Source organism: Anas acuta, chromosome 21 (genome assembly GCF_963932015.1).
Source record: "Anas acuta chromosome 21, bAnaAcu1.1, whole genome shotgun sequence".
In the NCBI taxonomy this organism is placed as follows: Eukaryota; Metazoa; Chordata; class Aves; order Anseriformes; family Anatidae; genus Anas; species Anas acuta.
This window is the reverse complement of record NC_088999.1, coordinates 3576885-3592959: the sequence shown is the minus strand read 5'-3', so window position 1 is coordinate 3592959 and position 16075 is coordinate 3576885. Positions and strand designations below refer to the sequence as shown.

Sequence of the window (16075 nt, the reverse complement as noted above, 5' to 3'; positions counted from 1 at the left end):
ACTTAAATTCTGATCCTCCTCCCACTTCTCTGATCCCTTCCCTTTCCTGGGCCGGAGGGAGGAAAGAAAAATTGCTGAAAGGCCTGGTTCAGTGCTGCAGGTGCCAAAAATCCACCCTTTACCTTCAAGTTCCAGTCCAGACGCAGGACCAGGAGGGATAGATGGTGAGGAATCACCTTGGGGAGCCCCCATAGCCCAGGCTGAAGCCACCGGGCAGGAGACGTGAAGGTGCCCTGAAAACAAGGGCGATGCGGTTTGCCAAGCACTGCCCTGTGAGTTGTCATCCTGCACAAACTATGTTTTCTGCCAAGAAACTGATTCAGACCAACTGCAGTTGGATATCTCAGGTGGGACCAGTTGCTAGAAGCTCTTTCTGCACAGAAGAGACATGGGTGGGCTGTGAACTCAGTGTGAATTCAGGATTGTGGGTTCAGCTACTGCTGGGGGTGACAGAGCCAAAAGAGCTCTTGGGGCTGCGTGGGACAGTGTTCTTGGCTCAACCCACTGCAACAAGAGGATCATGAGAGCGAACACCTTCCTCTTCAATGATGTCCCTGTGTCCTGCTCTGCACCTCCCAAAGAGGAGAGGATTTATCCTTGTGTCCTCATCTCCACAAGCCCAGCTTGCAATCAAACCAATCCCAAATGGCCTCTGAATATCTGCTCGAGTGACTGCCACCTCCCACTCGTCCCACTCGCACATGGAGTAGGACCGGTCCTTCTAAAGGGCAGCCATGAGTTTTATATCAAATTAAATTCACACACACAAAAAATCCCCCCCCAGATTGATTTCCAAAAGCCAGATGAAGTAGTTGCCGTAGATAATCACTATAAAGATTAATGCCTTAGAAAGTGTTTATTCTTGGAGCTCAGCCCAACACCCCGAGCCAGCTGCCAGGATTCAAGATAGTGGCCGCAGGGACGTGGGGCTCTACGCACTGCAGAGGAGGAACGAATCTGGCAACTGTCTCACAGCCAGAGCAGATTCCTGCTATTGTGGACCCGTATGAGGAGCAAAACCAGGGAGAAAATAAGCCTTGTGTTGCTGGAAAAGAAATGAAATGAGCACAGTCTAGACTATTTTTACATTTGTAGGGGCTTCATTCAGTTCACTTAGTGTCCTAAGGCTTTTAGAGAAATGGATTATTCCAGGTATTTTGGGAATGGTAATACACCAGCCTATGGAGTCCTGCAGTAAAGACTTAATTTGCCATTAAAAGCTGTAGTTGGCTTTACAAATTCAACAGAAAGGCTCTCACTCAATTCTATTGCTCTCCAGAGAACAACAATTTTATAAAGCATTTTTCATCCAGAGATCTCAGGGCACTTTTGCAGAAAAGAGAGGGGCCGGAGATGCTGGCCTGCGTTACACGGAAGGCGTGTGCTCAGGAGCAGGGGTGGCGTGGAGAGACCTTGGAGGTCACACGATGGATCGGCGGAGGAGCTGGAGCACAGAATTCCTGCTGACAAGAGATCTTCAAGTGACACGAGACCGAGGTTCAGCACGGTGCTAAAACCAAGAGCTGCTTCCAAGCACAGCAAACCGTTGTGTTCTCACGTACCTCTGACCGAGCGGATGATACCAGCAGAGCAAAGAAGCAGGAAAAGTAAAAGCGAAATCGTCTCAAGAACCCAAATTGGATAGATCTGCCTGAAAAGCTCTGGATTCAAAAACCATTAGAAAAGAAAATGGCATGGCCCCGTGCACTGAGCCATCTTCCCCGGGGGCTGGATGCAAAGTGCAGCCAGCTTTGGTTGTGCTTACGGCAGTCTGGGATGCAATCTCTGGAGATGTGTAACATAACCCTAACTTAGAAAGGACTTGGATTTGAAAGCTTCCAAAAATGAATTGTAGCAAGATGACGGCTTGATGTGGAAGTGAATGGCTATTTATAGCTCCCCAACCAAAAGAATGGACTCCCTCCTTCTTCCACACCTTAGAATTAAGAACGCTTTCCTGAATAAATATATACGTAATTAGTTAGAAGGTTTTCCCCAAGAAAAACAATGAGGGTAAAGGTTCTGCAGGGAAACTTGAGGGGAAAAACCCTAAAATGTTCAAATTAGTGCTATCAAAACTGTTTACGCATCATCTCTAAAAAAATCTCACTTATACAGAATTTAACACAATTGATATTAAGAGTTAAAACTGAAGTACTTCTAAAAAAAGCAGAACTTGCTGGATTCTTTGCAACTTCTACTTTGTTTTAGGGGAAGTTAAAAATAAGGGTCTTTTTCTTTCTCTGCATAAGCAGTTTTTAAAATGTGAAATTTCCCTAAGAAGCAGAGACTGCTCCAGAGTGCCTGGGGAATTGCTGATGATAGAAGTAGCGAGATTAAGACACTTTGGATAGCACGAACATGCCTAATAAATCTGCCTATTTAGTTCGTACTTGTTTGTCTGCTGTTCCCACCTTTCCAGCTCTAAATGCTCCGTCTCCTCCATGTAGCCTTCTCTTTGGTACAGAAACAAGACAAGCTTCAAGAGTTTCCAGAGCCGAAAGTTAGGTATTCCTCCTCTCCTCCCCTAGTCTGAATCTATGGTTGAAGTGAGCCTTTGTTAAATAAAGTTTAAGTGCTTAACCCCCCAGCTACAGCACACAGCAGTATGTGGGAGTCGCAGACAAGAGGCATTAGCTTTTAGGTCTTGCTGAGAAGTGCACTGAATTGCTGTCCACCGACAATAGCAGCAACAATCTCACTTTTAAGCTCAGTTCATTGGCTTCTGAACACCTTTAAGATAATCCCGACACAACTGACAATATTTTATTTTTAGTTATCCTTTCAGATGCACGTCCAGAGTAATTCTGGGGAAGAAGGGTTTAGAAAGAGAAGTTACTGTGAGTCTGAAAATTATTCTTCCATTTAAGACTGCTGAAAGTACTTGCAACTTTCTGCAAAAGGAAGAGAGAAACCATTTATTTTCCAACCATAACACCAGCATGAGAAACCCAGCAGTAAGTGACTCTAAAATACAATGGACTTGTTTCACTCAGGCCTTCTCAAAAGGGTACTTAAAGCATGAGCTTGTGGGTGGCTGAAAGCTTATAGAATAATTGAAACATAAGGCACAGCTTAACTTCCACGGCCTCTGCATCCAGTACAGAATGTGTTGCCAATATCCTAATCCCATCCAGCCCCATCTACTTCTCCCCTTTTCCCCAAAATCCCTAGAACTTCTTCCCCCAGCCCTGGCATGGCTTCACAGATCCCAAACATCCACCACCGGGCAGCCTTGCTTTGAATTTTGCATGTCCGCCTCCATCAACGGGGAGCAAGTACCAGGAGCAAAAGCAAGCAGGCCGTCTGCCTCCAGATCGCCAAGTCTGTGAATCTTCTGAAGCCCAGTCAAATGTTATGAAAGCCCAAGCCTATCTTTCCCTTTTGATTGACATATTTCGCACTCCCCTCTCTCCCTCGCATTGTCCCTGCAGAAGCAGCGATGACAGGCTGCTGTCACAATGAGATTCATAAAGGGAGTTGCATTAAATCATTCCTCAGATTCTCTCTGGCACAAAAGAAAAATAAAGTTTATGCATGAAATGGTCCCAACAAAATTTGATATAGGAGAAATACAAATGATGCAGAGAGAAAACAAAACCCAAGCTACGATTTTTTTTATTTATTTATTTTTTTTTTACTGCTGCTTTGTCTTCAAGAGTTAAGATAAAGAACAGATCAGCCAGTGAGATGCTGGCAGTGCTAGCAGGCAGGAAGAAACAGGTCTTGGTACATTGCTCATGACATTTTGAGACCAGAGTCTCAGTTTCATGCCAGAAATACAGAGCTCTCGGGTTCTGTAAGAGCAGGAGTGGTCAGCCACATGACAAACTTTTACATTTAATTTTGTGTGCTCACAAACAGATAGGGGCAGAGTGCCAGCACTTCTGAAAATTTGCAGAAAATTTCCTGGGAGGTACCTGTGTACTTTCTACCCATCATTTGCCATGGACTCGCGGTGTTGTTTTCCGTCTCACATAATTTTGGGGGAGCTAATGGACAGATGGAGGCTGGGCAATAATGGCAGCCTTTGCTACTGGACAATGAAATATTTTTCTCTTGAGCGCAATCACAGCGTGACAGGTAGAAGAAGAAAGGATATGAACTTACTGCTTCCATATGCTCCATCAGAGTGACCAGCTGCACTGCCGGCAGGAGGTCGCACAAGCCAGTGTTTCTGAGATATAAAAGCAATGCAAGCTTCCATCATTTGCTCCCGTGCTGCATGGAGTTTCCGGAGCTATTCTGAAAATAAAAACCTGAATTTTAGGACTGGGAAAGGTTGAGAACACAGTTCTTGTTCAATGCAAACTGATCTCACGGTGGTCCTGGGACAGACAGTCCCATGCAGAGCACGAGTGGCAGCTCGTTGCACCTACGGGGCTGCTCAGCCTCTGCTCTTAAGCAATTACAGCCTGGCCACATAGCACTGCAGGACCAATTAGTAACTATTTTTTTTTTTTTTTTTTGTAGCTTTCTGTCTCAGAATCACATTAATGTTATTTCTTAAAGCAAGCTTTTAAAATGCTGTGCTGGTATATGTCTCAGACAGTGCTGTTCAAGTTTCCAGATTCTCTGCATTCAGAGGAGTAACGGAGAGCAGCGTTTAGTCCTCTCGTCATTGCTCCTTTTGTTACTCAAGAAGAGCTGCCTTTCCCATCATCTTGATGGCAATTAGACTTTTATTTCGGCATGCACCTGAAATACCATGCAGCTTTGTGCTCCAGTTTGGGATTATGATTATAGAGATTGCAAAGGGAAGGGACATGGGACACAAAAGAGGTTTGCTCACACTGAAGGGTGACTGCGAAGGGCTGTCAGGTAGGCTGCAATGTAACATTTTCCTATGACATTTACGGGGAAGAGGGGGAAGTGTCCATGCTGGCGTAGCTTTCATTGTAGGAACAATGCCACATCTTTTAAAAAAGAGAATTACCGGCCTCCAGGTGCAATTACTTGGTTAGCTTATGTCTCGTGGAGATCTCAAAGCACCACAAACATTGGACAGTTTAGTTTCACCCACTCCTTTTGCAGTAGGGATCAGTGTCCTTGTGTGTCCTGACATGCAAGCTTGAATTGGAGCAAAAGTCACCCAAAGAGCTTGTGGCAGAGGTGGAAACAGAACAGGTGAGTCTTGGAAATCAGCACAAAACTCATCTCCTCCCAGCCCTAACCTTTTGCAAATGATGTACCTCTGGGAGCAGTAGTACGCAGGACAGTCCCTTCTCTCTCCATGTGTGGTCACCTGTATGGAAGTTCTGGAAGTTTGTTTTTTATCTCACTTTGCTCAAGCAAGCTGTGACTGAAGTCAATCCAAGTTTTCCTAAGGAAAAACCAAAATGAAAACCTTGGTAAGGCCTGAAGCATGGGAGCTCACCTGCCCTGCAAGCTCTTTAATCACCACGCAGCGAGTGCACAGCCTCTGTTCTTGCACTGAAGCATTTTGCAACTTGCTTTGCACAAGAGAGAGCAATGACACAAAGCGCACGGCCCAGGAGAATCATGCAGGAATGGAGCATCATCTATTTATACAAGTTCCCCTCCAGAAAGCGGGGTGTATTTGTAAGAGCACAGATGTTTCTTTGTATTTTTCTCAAGTATTTTCTTCTCCTGAAAGGCACTTACTCTGGGACGGTTAACAAGGCAGATTAATTCATGTGGATCCTTGCAGCAATGCAGGGCTGTCACTGGTGGGGAGAGAGGTTTGATTATATTATTCCCTATTGTCAACACAGGCACTTTATAATAGATTTATGGCTAATAAAATCTTTTAGTAGTATGGGATCCTTGAGTTGCAATTTTCAACCTTTGGCCCTTGCTCAAATCACCAGCAGATGCAAGCATTAATGAAACCAAATAGCACGTGGATACTAAAAAGGCATATGGCTGGATACTCAATAAAGGCAGTAAAACACAGGAGAGGGATCTTTACAATCTGCTTTGACCTAATGGAATAATTCTTTCAATAATAAAATTACTCTTTACATGATACAGTACACCTCAGATCAGTGAATTCAGGATTTAGAAGTTTAGGGGTGGTGCTGTTCAATAATACATTTTCTTTCATTTGAAAAATCTTACGTGAATTTACAAGTAGAAACCAATGAGGAAAAAACTGACTTATGAGTAAGAAAAGAAGCAGGCACAAAATAACCAAAAGAGAGGGCTTTGTGGAAAGCTTCTTTCCTGAAACGATTTGTGTTCAGCTGGTGGCTCTGCCTGAAATGCAGACACCATGATCCTACCAGAATGCACTTGGGATCTATCAAACCTTGCCTTCATTTCAAGCCAGAGATGCTTCAAACCCTAGACTGGTTACAACTTAACCTCCTTTTGGGTTCTCTACTGAAATATCCTCATCTATGGTGCCACCAATAATCTGTGACAGGGACCAGCAGAGTGAGGAAACTGCTCCTTAACCGAGCACGTTCAGGAATGCAGCCCCTTTCCTCCTGTCCCTGTCACTCGTTGGGAAGCCCAGGCATGGAAGCCAGCAGTTCTGCTCAGCTGGGCTTTGAGATGCTCTGCAGAGCTCCCTCAGTCCCTGCCTGCCCACAGCCTGGCACTGCTCTCAGCAGCATCAGCACGGAGAGCTGCAGGACAGCTGTCACGCAGCGCAGTGCTGGGGAGCAAAACGCTCCCAAATCACAATTTAGGGCATGTCTTTATGGACATCGGCTGAGCCCACGCCAGCGACTGACAGCAGAAGTCAGAGCACGTGAGGCGGTTTCAGACTGGAGGCTGCCATCCGCATCCAGTGTACTGCAAGTGAGTTTTGCTGCTAATTAAATCCTCTCTCCTGATTATTTATAGCCCTCTATTTACTGGCTCATTGATTTTAGAGGCCATGTTAGTTTTCTTTTTTACATGTCTGTCTGAATGGCTAGATTATAACGTATTACACAAAGAACAAGTGAATTGGTGTCAGAGTGATCTATTACACAGATGGTCTGTGAGCAAAGGGCCTCTGTCTTTGACTTTGGCATACTGAGAAGACAGGGAAAGATGCTGAGCCCAGTTAATTCAGTGCAAAATAAGACTGTCAACCCTATCAGTGGCTGTCTTGGGAAGTTTCGGACATTGGCTCCATGCAGTTTCTTCTGGTGCTGGCACAAGTTTATAGAGATGAGACAAGTGGGGAGGTGGAAACAGAAGTCATCTGTGAAAACCCAACAGTCACGGACTGTAAAGACAAGAAGTTATTTGCTGCCCGTAAGAAGAGAATTACGGGACATTAATTGAAATTAACAGGCAGCAGGCTTGAAAGCAAGTGGAAGCTGTTCTCATGAAACTATGACATGGAGCTCTGCCATGGGTTGCTGTAGGATCTGGAGATTTGTACAGCTGCAGGCCTAGAGAAACTAATGGGAGAGGCCAGCCCCTGGAGAGGGCCTTAGCAAGAGGTCATGGTGGTTTAGGAAACCCCACAAATAGCCATGGGAACGTTCAGAGCCGGCAGCACTGCATGCTTTCCATCTCACACTTGGCTCTTGGCAGCTGCTGGTGGCCATTGGCAGGTGGAGGAGAGCCAGAGCCAGCCCAAACTGACCTTAGCTGAGTTAAAGCAAAAAATCCAATCAGAGGCCGAAAGCACATTTAACCTGGCCATCGGAGGCAGTTCATCGAGCAGCAATGCCCACGCTGCCACCACATGAGTGATGCTGAAACCCTCCCCATGGGAGCAGAGATCAGGCAGTCGGCCCACAAACACATCATCTCCACTGTGCAAGAGGAAGAAAGTTGGCTTTGTAACTACCAAGACCTTGGGTGTAAAGGATTCAGATCCATTTCTCAAGGTGAACAACCCTCTCATGGTGTATTTGTGTGGCCTTCCAGCACCAGATCAAGCATTTCCAGCCATCGCACCACCACGTAGCCAGGTACAACAGTTATCCTTGTTCGGGACCCAGCACACTGCTGTGCTGCTTCATGCAGGGAGCAGGGGATGCTCTAAAGGCAGGGACATAGCAGGAATGGGACTACACAAGAAATCAGGACCGGGACCATGAGCCCTTTACAGCCCCAGATACAGACAGGTAAAACCTTGTGCTGCTGCATGACTGGGAAGCCAAGTCCTATAATAATAACAATTAGTATACATTATATTAATATTATATTAATATTATATCACTATACATTATCATATATTTAGATATATATTATATATATTATATATATAATATATTTATACATATATTATTATATTAATAATAATTATATAATATATATTTTAAATCATTTATGGCTTTATTTCTTTATTTTGTTCTGGGGAATTCAGAGTGCTGCGATGCCCACTGCTATGTCAGCTTGGTTCTGACCTTTACGCTTACAGTACACGCAGGAAAAGAAAACAGGTTCTTTCCCTTTATTCCCTAGTTGTTCTGTGCTTAAAGGAAATAAACTTTTGTTTCAATAATCATAAACACAAAAGGTTCCCCAGAGGGCTGTTTAAGACTCCAAGCTAGTTAAAAAGAACATTTGCATGAATTAAAGAGCAACAACAAGTCACCACTGATCTAAGCCTAATGCTTAACCAGAGGCTGTAGGTGGGGAAAAGCAAGATCGGCATGAGGTAAGAAAGAAAACCAGGATGTTTCTTCTCCTTCACAGTGTGCCTCCCAGGCAGCAGCCAGGGGAGCAATACCTGTCCTTCACTGATTACATGGTCACTTTATGCCTGCCTGTATCAAGGCATAGTGGACAAGCAGCTTTGGTCTGCTGCAGGGTAGCGCAGGGATTAGGCAGGGAATACAGGCAACTTCCAATTTCCCATTGCAGGCTCCTCCATTGCAGAACCCGGATGAAACTCCTGACCCTGCCTGAATTACACAGAAGGTATAAAAGCTTCCAAGTGTGCAAATCTGTGGCTCTTAAATACATAGACACATGCAATGATGCACACAAAATGCACTGGTTGCTCACGCCTAGGTTTCCTAGTGTTTCTTTGGTTTACATTAGACCTTATTTATAGATATCTGACCTCAACAATTACATGCATCTACATACGTGACCCATCTATACCTCATGGCTCAGACTGCACAGGGAGCCACTTTGGGCACCCGCTGCCACCCTGTCCCCCTCCCCACGGCCCCTGCCAGGGACATGGCCATGTGTGTGAACACACCCATAGACGACTGCATGCACCCCACGCAGCACAGCTGGGTGAATGAGGATAAATTCCTGAAATCCTTCGTGAGCTCCTTATAAAGCCTGCCATGCAAAACAGACTTGAAATTGTGTCCTCTGCAGCTGGTGCTGGAGCCAGAGACCTTTGTCCTCCACTGCAGCTAGAGATTCAGGTTTTGTTTTCTTTAAATGAAGAGAAGTCAACATCCTCCAAATAACCCAAAAGAACCCATTTGAAAAGGGACTAAAGCACGCAGTCCTTTTTTTCATAAGGGAAAACCACTTGTTGAATGCATTCATATCATTACAACATGCCCAGCGTAACAAGATTTGACAAAATGATGCACAGCTTAAGGACTCCAGAAGATCAGACAGCAAACGCCTGCGTGCAGCACAGCTCTCGACTTTGAAGTGCTGTGTGGGAACGAAACTTCGTAAAATGTTGTGTTCAAGTCTGCAAAGCCTGGATGGGTTTGATCAATTATTCAACCACAGCCCAAAGTCCCCGTTAATCTACATGAAAACAAGCCACATGCAGGGGAGGGCAGGGGGCTCGGGGAGCAGCACTGCAGGGTGAGTGCAGCACGAGGGGAGCAGGCTCGGCACCGGGCAGGTAAGTGTCTGCTCAGGCCGCAGGGCTCAGACACTGAGACCTTTGCTTGCTGCCTGCAGCATGGCTTGATTGATTTAATTGTGGTTGTGAGATGGCACCTACCTGTTTCTGTGACCAGCAAGTCCTTGCCTACTGGCTGTTACAGCAGGGACAAAATCCGCGCAATTAGAGGCTGAAGGGCTGGGCTGGCTTTAGGCTTTGCGATGCTGTGATTGTTACAGAAACCATTCCAAGAGCTAAAGATTTATTTTTGTAAATCCCCGCATCTCAAGGGTTTGGGATTATGCAGTGCGAGTGCCTGTCGTTCTGAGTAGCTATTGGGCAATCACCCAGCCAGGGAATGAACCATGCCATGCGATTAGGTGACCAGTCACACAGGGAGCCCATTCCACAAGCCTGAGCATTACTCAGCAGCTCCGCAGGAGACAGCTGAGAGCTGGGAACCCTTCACCACCTCCAGAAAGCAGCACAAGCCCGGAGGACAGCTCAGGCTGGCCACCCCAAAACCAGAGGCTCAGGCAGGGTGGTTGCAGGGGAGGCCAATGGCTTGGTGCTTGCTTAGCCCCATAGCACAGGAGCACTGGGGACTGTCCTCCAAGTACCTGACCCTCCAAGTCACACTGGGGTCTTGCAGAAGGGGATGAAGCTCCTTATCAGGAGACGTTTACAAGTCACCACTTCAGGGGTTGGGATCTCCCCCGGTGTGAACTGATGGGTCTCTAATCACTGGCTCCAGCAGCAGAAATGATGCTGCCAGCATCCTGGGATGAGCTTGCTGTGACCCAGCCATCCACCCCATGTCCCCATACTGCTTTGTCCCCGTGCCCATCACGGCCAGAGTGCTGCAGCTTGGAGCTTGTGGTTTGTGAGAGCATTTGTTCATGGCTGGTGGAAGCGGCTGCACAGCAGGAAAGCAGCCCAGGAGACGATGGCAGTGGCGAGAGAGCCCTTCGCTGCACAGCTGATGTCCTCCTCTGTGCCTTGCTGCCAACGCTCATCCAGCGAGAGACGGAGGCAGCAGTTTAATTTCATATCCCCTGGGGGGACTCCCACAATGAAAAGTCTGCAGAAGGAGGTAAACTCTCTGCTGCTGCCTTTCGCAAGTAAATATATATATTTTTTCCAAGCCCACAGTGCTGTATTTATCTGTGACATTGGCAGCATTTTCTTAGAGGCAGAGCAGACCACTGTGGCTCGCAAGCTGAGACTCTGACCCGGGGAGCATCAACCCCCAGGGCACAGCTAATAGGAGCCATCCGCCCAGCATCTCCAAAACAAATCAAGCCAGCCCTGCACCAGACACATCTTCCTGCTTTTAGGAGGATTGAAGCTTGTCAGTCCTTGTACTCGCCTTTCTCACACCTTCCTGAAAAAGCACATTAACGAGTAGCAGCCATCCCAGTTTTGACCAGCATTGTTTCTGCATGGCATCGAGAGCTTCTCAGGTGAACCTCTCTTCCAGAACATCCTCTGGTAGCTGTTGATTAGGAGTCATGACAAATTCTCCTTCCCCTCTTTCACTCTGCATTACTGGCACCATTTGCCACTCACCCAGCATCACAGCAGCGTCCCTGCAGTTGTATTTCCTGCTTTATACCCAGAAAACTTCTTCTCGTACACCATAACACAGGCATGGCCTTTTGACTCATTGCCAAGCAGGAGAGAAAGCAGCTTTCAGATTCATGTTATTTTGCAGGATTTTAAACAATTACCTCTGCTATTCTCTCCATGCGTGTGCTCCAAGCGACTCTGATAACACAGCTCACGACAGATTTCCTGCTCCAGGGAGAGGTGCAGAGCCCCCCGGTGCTGCCCTGCCATGCTCTGCTTCTGCACAGGAATTTATTACAGCCATGAGGAGCTTGGCACAAAGGAAAAAGACTTTGTCATTTCACTACGGGAGGAAAATAGTCACACTGGTTCAGTCAAACAGTTTCTTGCTTGGCTAAAATCCACCTGAGCAGGACTTGAATGCTTTGTCTGACTTTTCCTGCAGTCCTCCTGCTGCCAGACGCCCGTGGTTGCTGTTTGAGCATGCAGCAAAGAGAAAGTAGCACGCTGCAAAGCAAGGCTTGAGCATGCACTGGTGGCTGTTTTAAGCCCGGGGGCTGAAGCCTGGGTGTCATCGGCTTACCTGTGCAAAATAGCAGCACTCCATTAAACGTGCATTATTGCTTACCACAACAGAAGGGAATGCAAGGTTGTTTGCTGGCCTCTTCCAGCACTGCTGGCTAAGGCAGAAAGCTGCCTGCTGTTGATGGCCATGCAGGTGTTGTAACCTGACATCCATCAGTATCACCCTGCCAAGCTTTCAGGCCAGAAAATCAGCAGTCTGATATGTACCAGAGGAGCCCCAACCCTTCTCCTCTGTATCAGCAGAGTGGATGAAGCACAGGATGAAAGCACACTTTCAAAACTGGCTGCTCACATACTGCTGGACAGCTTCCTCCCTTGCAGGTCACTTGGAGAGGCTTCATTTTAGTGCAATCCCACTGGGCCACCAGTCTCATACCCATCCAAATTTTGGTGGATGGCCTCTTGTGGCTAGGGAAGAATACTGGCTTGAGCTCCATCTATGCCTAAGAGCAGTGCTGGTATAAAACGTGAGCTCAGAACAAAAGAATTCCACCAATGAACCAGATTTGGTTGCCAGGACTGGTAAATGATCAGCATTTCAACAAGGAGGCTTGGGCAGGAAGGGATGAGGACCCTGTCAGGTGTAGTTGCTAATTAACCTGGGAAGTAGCTCAATTATTTCTCTTTGAGGTAAGCACTGAAACACCTGGGATTACAAGCTTTTCCTACCTACAAAAGAAAACTCATGCTGACAGTTCTTATATTTCCAAACTCTTGTTTGATCCTTTACAAGGTACAGGAAGGCAGAAAGCCCCAGCATCCTGGGCATCTGATCAATACACCTAAACCCCACTTTCCACTTTGATCTCACACCAGGTCCTGATCAGTTTTTGAAATGTAAATAGTGCTTTTGAACACTTAAATCTCCCCTTAAAGCCAAATCACTGGGGGAGACTCAGCTGTTCAAAGAGCAAAAAGCAACTAAGCTTATCCTAAACCTGGTGGTAACAAGCCAGTAACAGGGTATTAACCTGCCCACCTCTCCCCATCACCCAACCCCTTCTAGAGAGCCTAACTGGTGGTATGGGCAGGCCAGAAAGGCCAGACCCTGGTAAGCTTTGTCTAACTCCAAAAGTACACTAATTTACTCTTTGGGCAATCACCAGTGCCTGAGATTTTTTATTTTTATTTTTTATTTTTCCTTTTCTTAAAAGCAGCAGCATCACCTTTGGAGAGTGCTCGGTATTCAACAGAGCTCCTAGAAAAACAGGAACCTTTCATTCTTCCAACATTTGCTGAAAAGCTATTTAACCTCAGAGCTAAGCTACTAACACCCTTAACTAATCAGAGAAAGGAGAGGACATGTCTCTTGTCTCTAGTGGCCAGACAGCACTAAAGAGTCTGAACTTGTCTAAAGCTACTTAGCTAAAAGCCTTCAGCTTGTTCAGACTCCTGCTGGCCCCAAGGCATGGAGTGAGATGAACATCAGAGCAAAAAATCCCACCTGTGCTTTGGGGGTTTTCATCTGGTACCAATTTTTCCCAGTCTCAGTTTGTACATATGACCCAGCCATCTAGATAGCTTTAGAGGTCAATAGAGAGGAACACACGACAGGTGAAAGCTGATCTCATCTTGATGCCATCAACCTCAGGAAAAAAAAAAAAACACACACCAACTTAATTATGGCTGAGAAGACCTATTCCTCATCATACAGAGTACCTAAATCAGCTCACATTTTGACAACGGGCAATGATGCATGGCCTGAGTGGAGAACAGTGCCTGTGTTTGCACATTAGTCTTGCTAGATTCCCAAGCTCTGCTGCAGACTTCCAGGTTTCCCTCACTTAGCTGTCTCCTTAGACAGAGCTCCATCCATCTCCATCTCCAGACACCCCTGCTCAGTGCAATGAAATATCAGCATTCCCTCCACTACCAGGCGGAAAAATTCATTAAGAAATGGGAGGCTCCCAGACACTTTTGCAAGAGCCTATAGTGAATGAGCTGCTCCAATAAGATAGGCAAGCTATAATGAGCATCACAAATCTTCTCTGAAGTCTGAGTTATACAGATTAGCAGGCTCTAGAAATCACTGTGAGATTCCCTTATGCATATTCCTGAAGCAATCTGCAAAAAGACTTTCCCAACCTTTGGTCCCCATGCACAGCCAGCCCAGCAGCAAATAGTCATCAGGGCTGGCAAAGGGTTTATAAACCTTGCAAGGGAGAGGGTGGCTAAAACATCAGCCAGGGCTTCAGGGAGGAGGTTGGTGAGTCCTGGTAATGCAGGGGTGCATGGCATGGAGCAGGGATGTGGAGAGCAGCAAGAGGGTTTTCAGGGCTGAAGCTGAAAGCTTGGTGGTGTGCTCCCTGCTCCGAGCCCGTGGGTGTCCTCTTGGCTGTGGGATGGCCAAGGGAGCTGTGGAAGGATCAGAAGAGCAAGGAAACGTGCCCACCTGGTTCATGGGAAACGCAGCAGCTATGGGGAGTTCAGGCAGCTTCAGGCACGGTATCTGCTTGAGGACAAATTCCAAATTTTTTTCTGTTCCTGTAAGGTAAAGACAGAAAGAACAATAAATGCAGATCAGATAAAAGGGGAAAAGAATCTCACCAAAGATCATAACAGTTTCTGGTGACATTTTAAGATACATTTTCTATTGGATCTGTGGATTCTGCCCTTTTATGAGCATTCAGCATGTCTGGGCTGTATTCTCAAACTGTGAGGTTTTGTTTGTTTTCCTTACTGGAAACTAGGGACATGTCAGGTCGTGATGAAATCATCACTGTTCACTTAAAGGACTGAAGTCCTTTATCCAAGTACAATCAAAGGGCAAGGTACACGCTGCCCTGACCTCTGGTTTCACGGATCTCCAAGAAGCACCAGCGTTTCAGGCTGTCTGTACTGTTTATCATACCAGGAAGGAACGCAGTCCTAGCAACAATATCTATTTATCAGTCCACCTGTCAGACAAATAAAGCACTCATATTAATCATAATCATCCAAACTCTTATCTGAAGCACCATCTTGGACTGAGCAATCTTCCCAGCACAATGCATGGCTGGTCTTGGCTGACCTGGGGTCAGAAAGCAGAAGGAAATGAAAACTTTGTTAATTCGGAGGCTTGGGCCATCTCTCGGGATGGGTGCTAACAACGTACAGCCCAGAGGTATTGCTCAGGAAAAGGGAACAAAGTTTCCGGGATTTATTCACATGAGATTGGAGAAGAAGGCTGCAGTGTCCCCATAATCTCCATCACTAGTAATTGCACAGCATTGCCTGGGGTTTATATCTTTGTGGTACAAGCCAGCTAGGAGCAACAGCGAGGTGGCCATTTGCTGCTGATCATAACACCGGGTGGCATCTCGTAGCCTACTCTTTCACTGCTGCCTGCTCCCATGGGGGTGGCAGCATCAAAGGATGATCCCTTCTGGGGCACCACAGCCAGGGACAGAGCTAAAGAGCAGTGAGTTTGGTGGTACTGTGGCTCTGAGGTCACCTCACACCACTGGTGAGCTGCTGTTCCCCGGAGAGCCAGGTCTCCCCTCTGAAATTCAAGTGACTGACAGCACCGGGATGGTTTTTAATGTGTTTACAGTCAATGTTGCAGGAGATGCTACAGCTCATTTCTGTTCAGGCACCTTGTGTGGATGATGAATGTTCTTTAATAGCTGCAATATTTAGTGTTTAATGTAAAATCACTTACTCCTAATGCTTTGCACTTGCAAAGTTATGAAGCTCCATTTATGCCTGACTGCAGAGCTGACAAATCCACTCCAGGCCTCAGCTCAGGTAGCTGCACGCTGAAGACAGAGGTGGGGAAAGTCTTATCCACCTCCTCCCACCTTTTACACATTCCCAATAAGATGCTTCCTCTAAACAGCCCCCCGAACAGCTAGGGTTAGGTTAGCAACAGACTTTCTACACCTTCCTATCCATGTTTCAGCATCAGCTGAAGAAAAACCTCCCACCCAGCAAAACCAGCCTGTGCTGCCAGAATTTCGCTGCTTCTGACTTTCCATCCTCGCCATAACTGTGCTTTGTGCTTTGCTATCAAAACCTCAAAGGATCCAACAGAGGGACAGGCACATGAAGGGACAAAGGGAGCACCTGCCCAAATCTCAAAATACAGCCTGAATTCAGGGAGACTAAAGAGGGAAGGACCACTGGGGCTCCACGTGGCCAGCCTGGTGCCCCATGTGCTGGCCTAGGTCCCGTGCCAGTATGTGGAGCTCTGTAGTTGCAACAAGCGTGCTGTAATGCAGC

At 46.5% G+C, this 16075-nt stretch overlaps 1 long non-coding RNA gene across 6 annotated transcripts in view; it reads right to left on the bottom strand.

The window, feature by feature from the left end:
* The window catches only part of LOC137843033 (uncharacterized), a 75884-nt gene that overhangs the window by 38813 nt on the left and 20996 nt on the right, over positions 1 to 16075 (bottom strand). For 2 of the 6 annotated variants that reach the window (XR_011089320.1, XR_011089321.1), the window contains exons 1-4: positions 14461 to 14541; positions 14268 to 14359; positions 5193 to 5323; positions 4111 to 4245 (exon numbers count right to left, since the gene is read on the bottom strand). This is a non-coding gene — a long non-coding RNA (uncharacterized lncRNA). Of the gene's footprint in view, positions 1 to 4110; positions 4246 to 4936; positions 5324 to 14267; positions 14360 to 14460; positions 14542 to 16075 lie in introns of those variants that run through there. The other 4 variants (XR_011089322.1, XR_011089323.1, XR_011089325.1 and 1 more) reach the window with 3 other exon arrangements.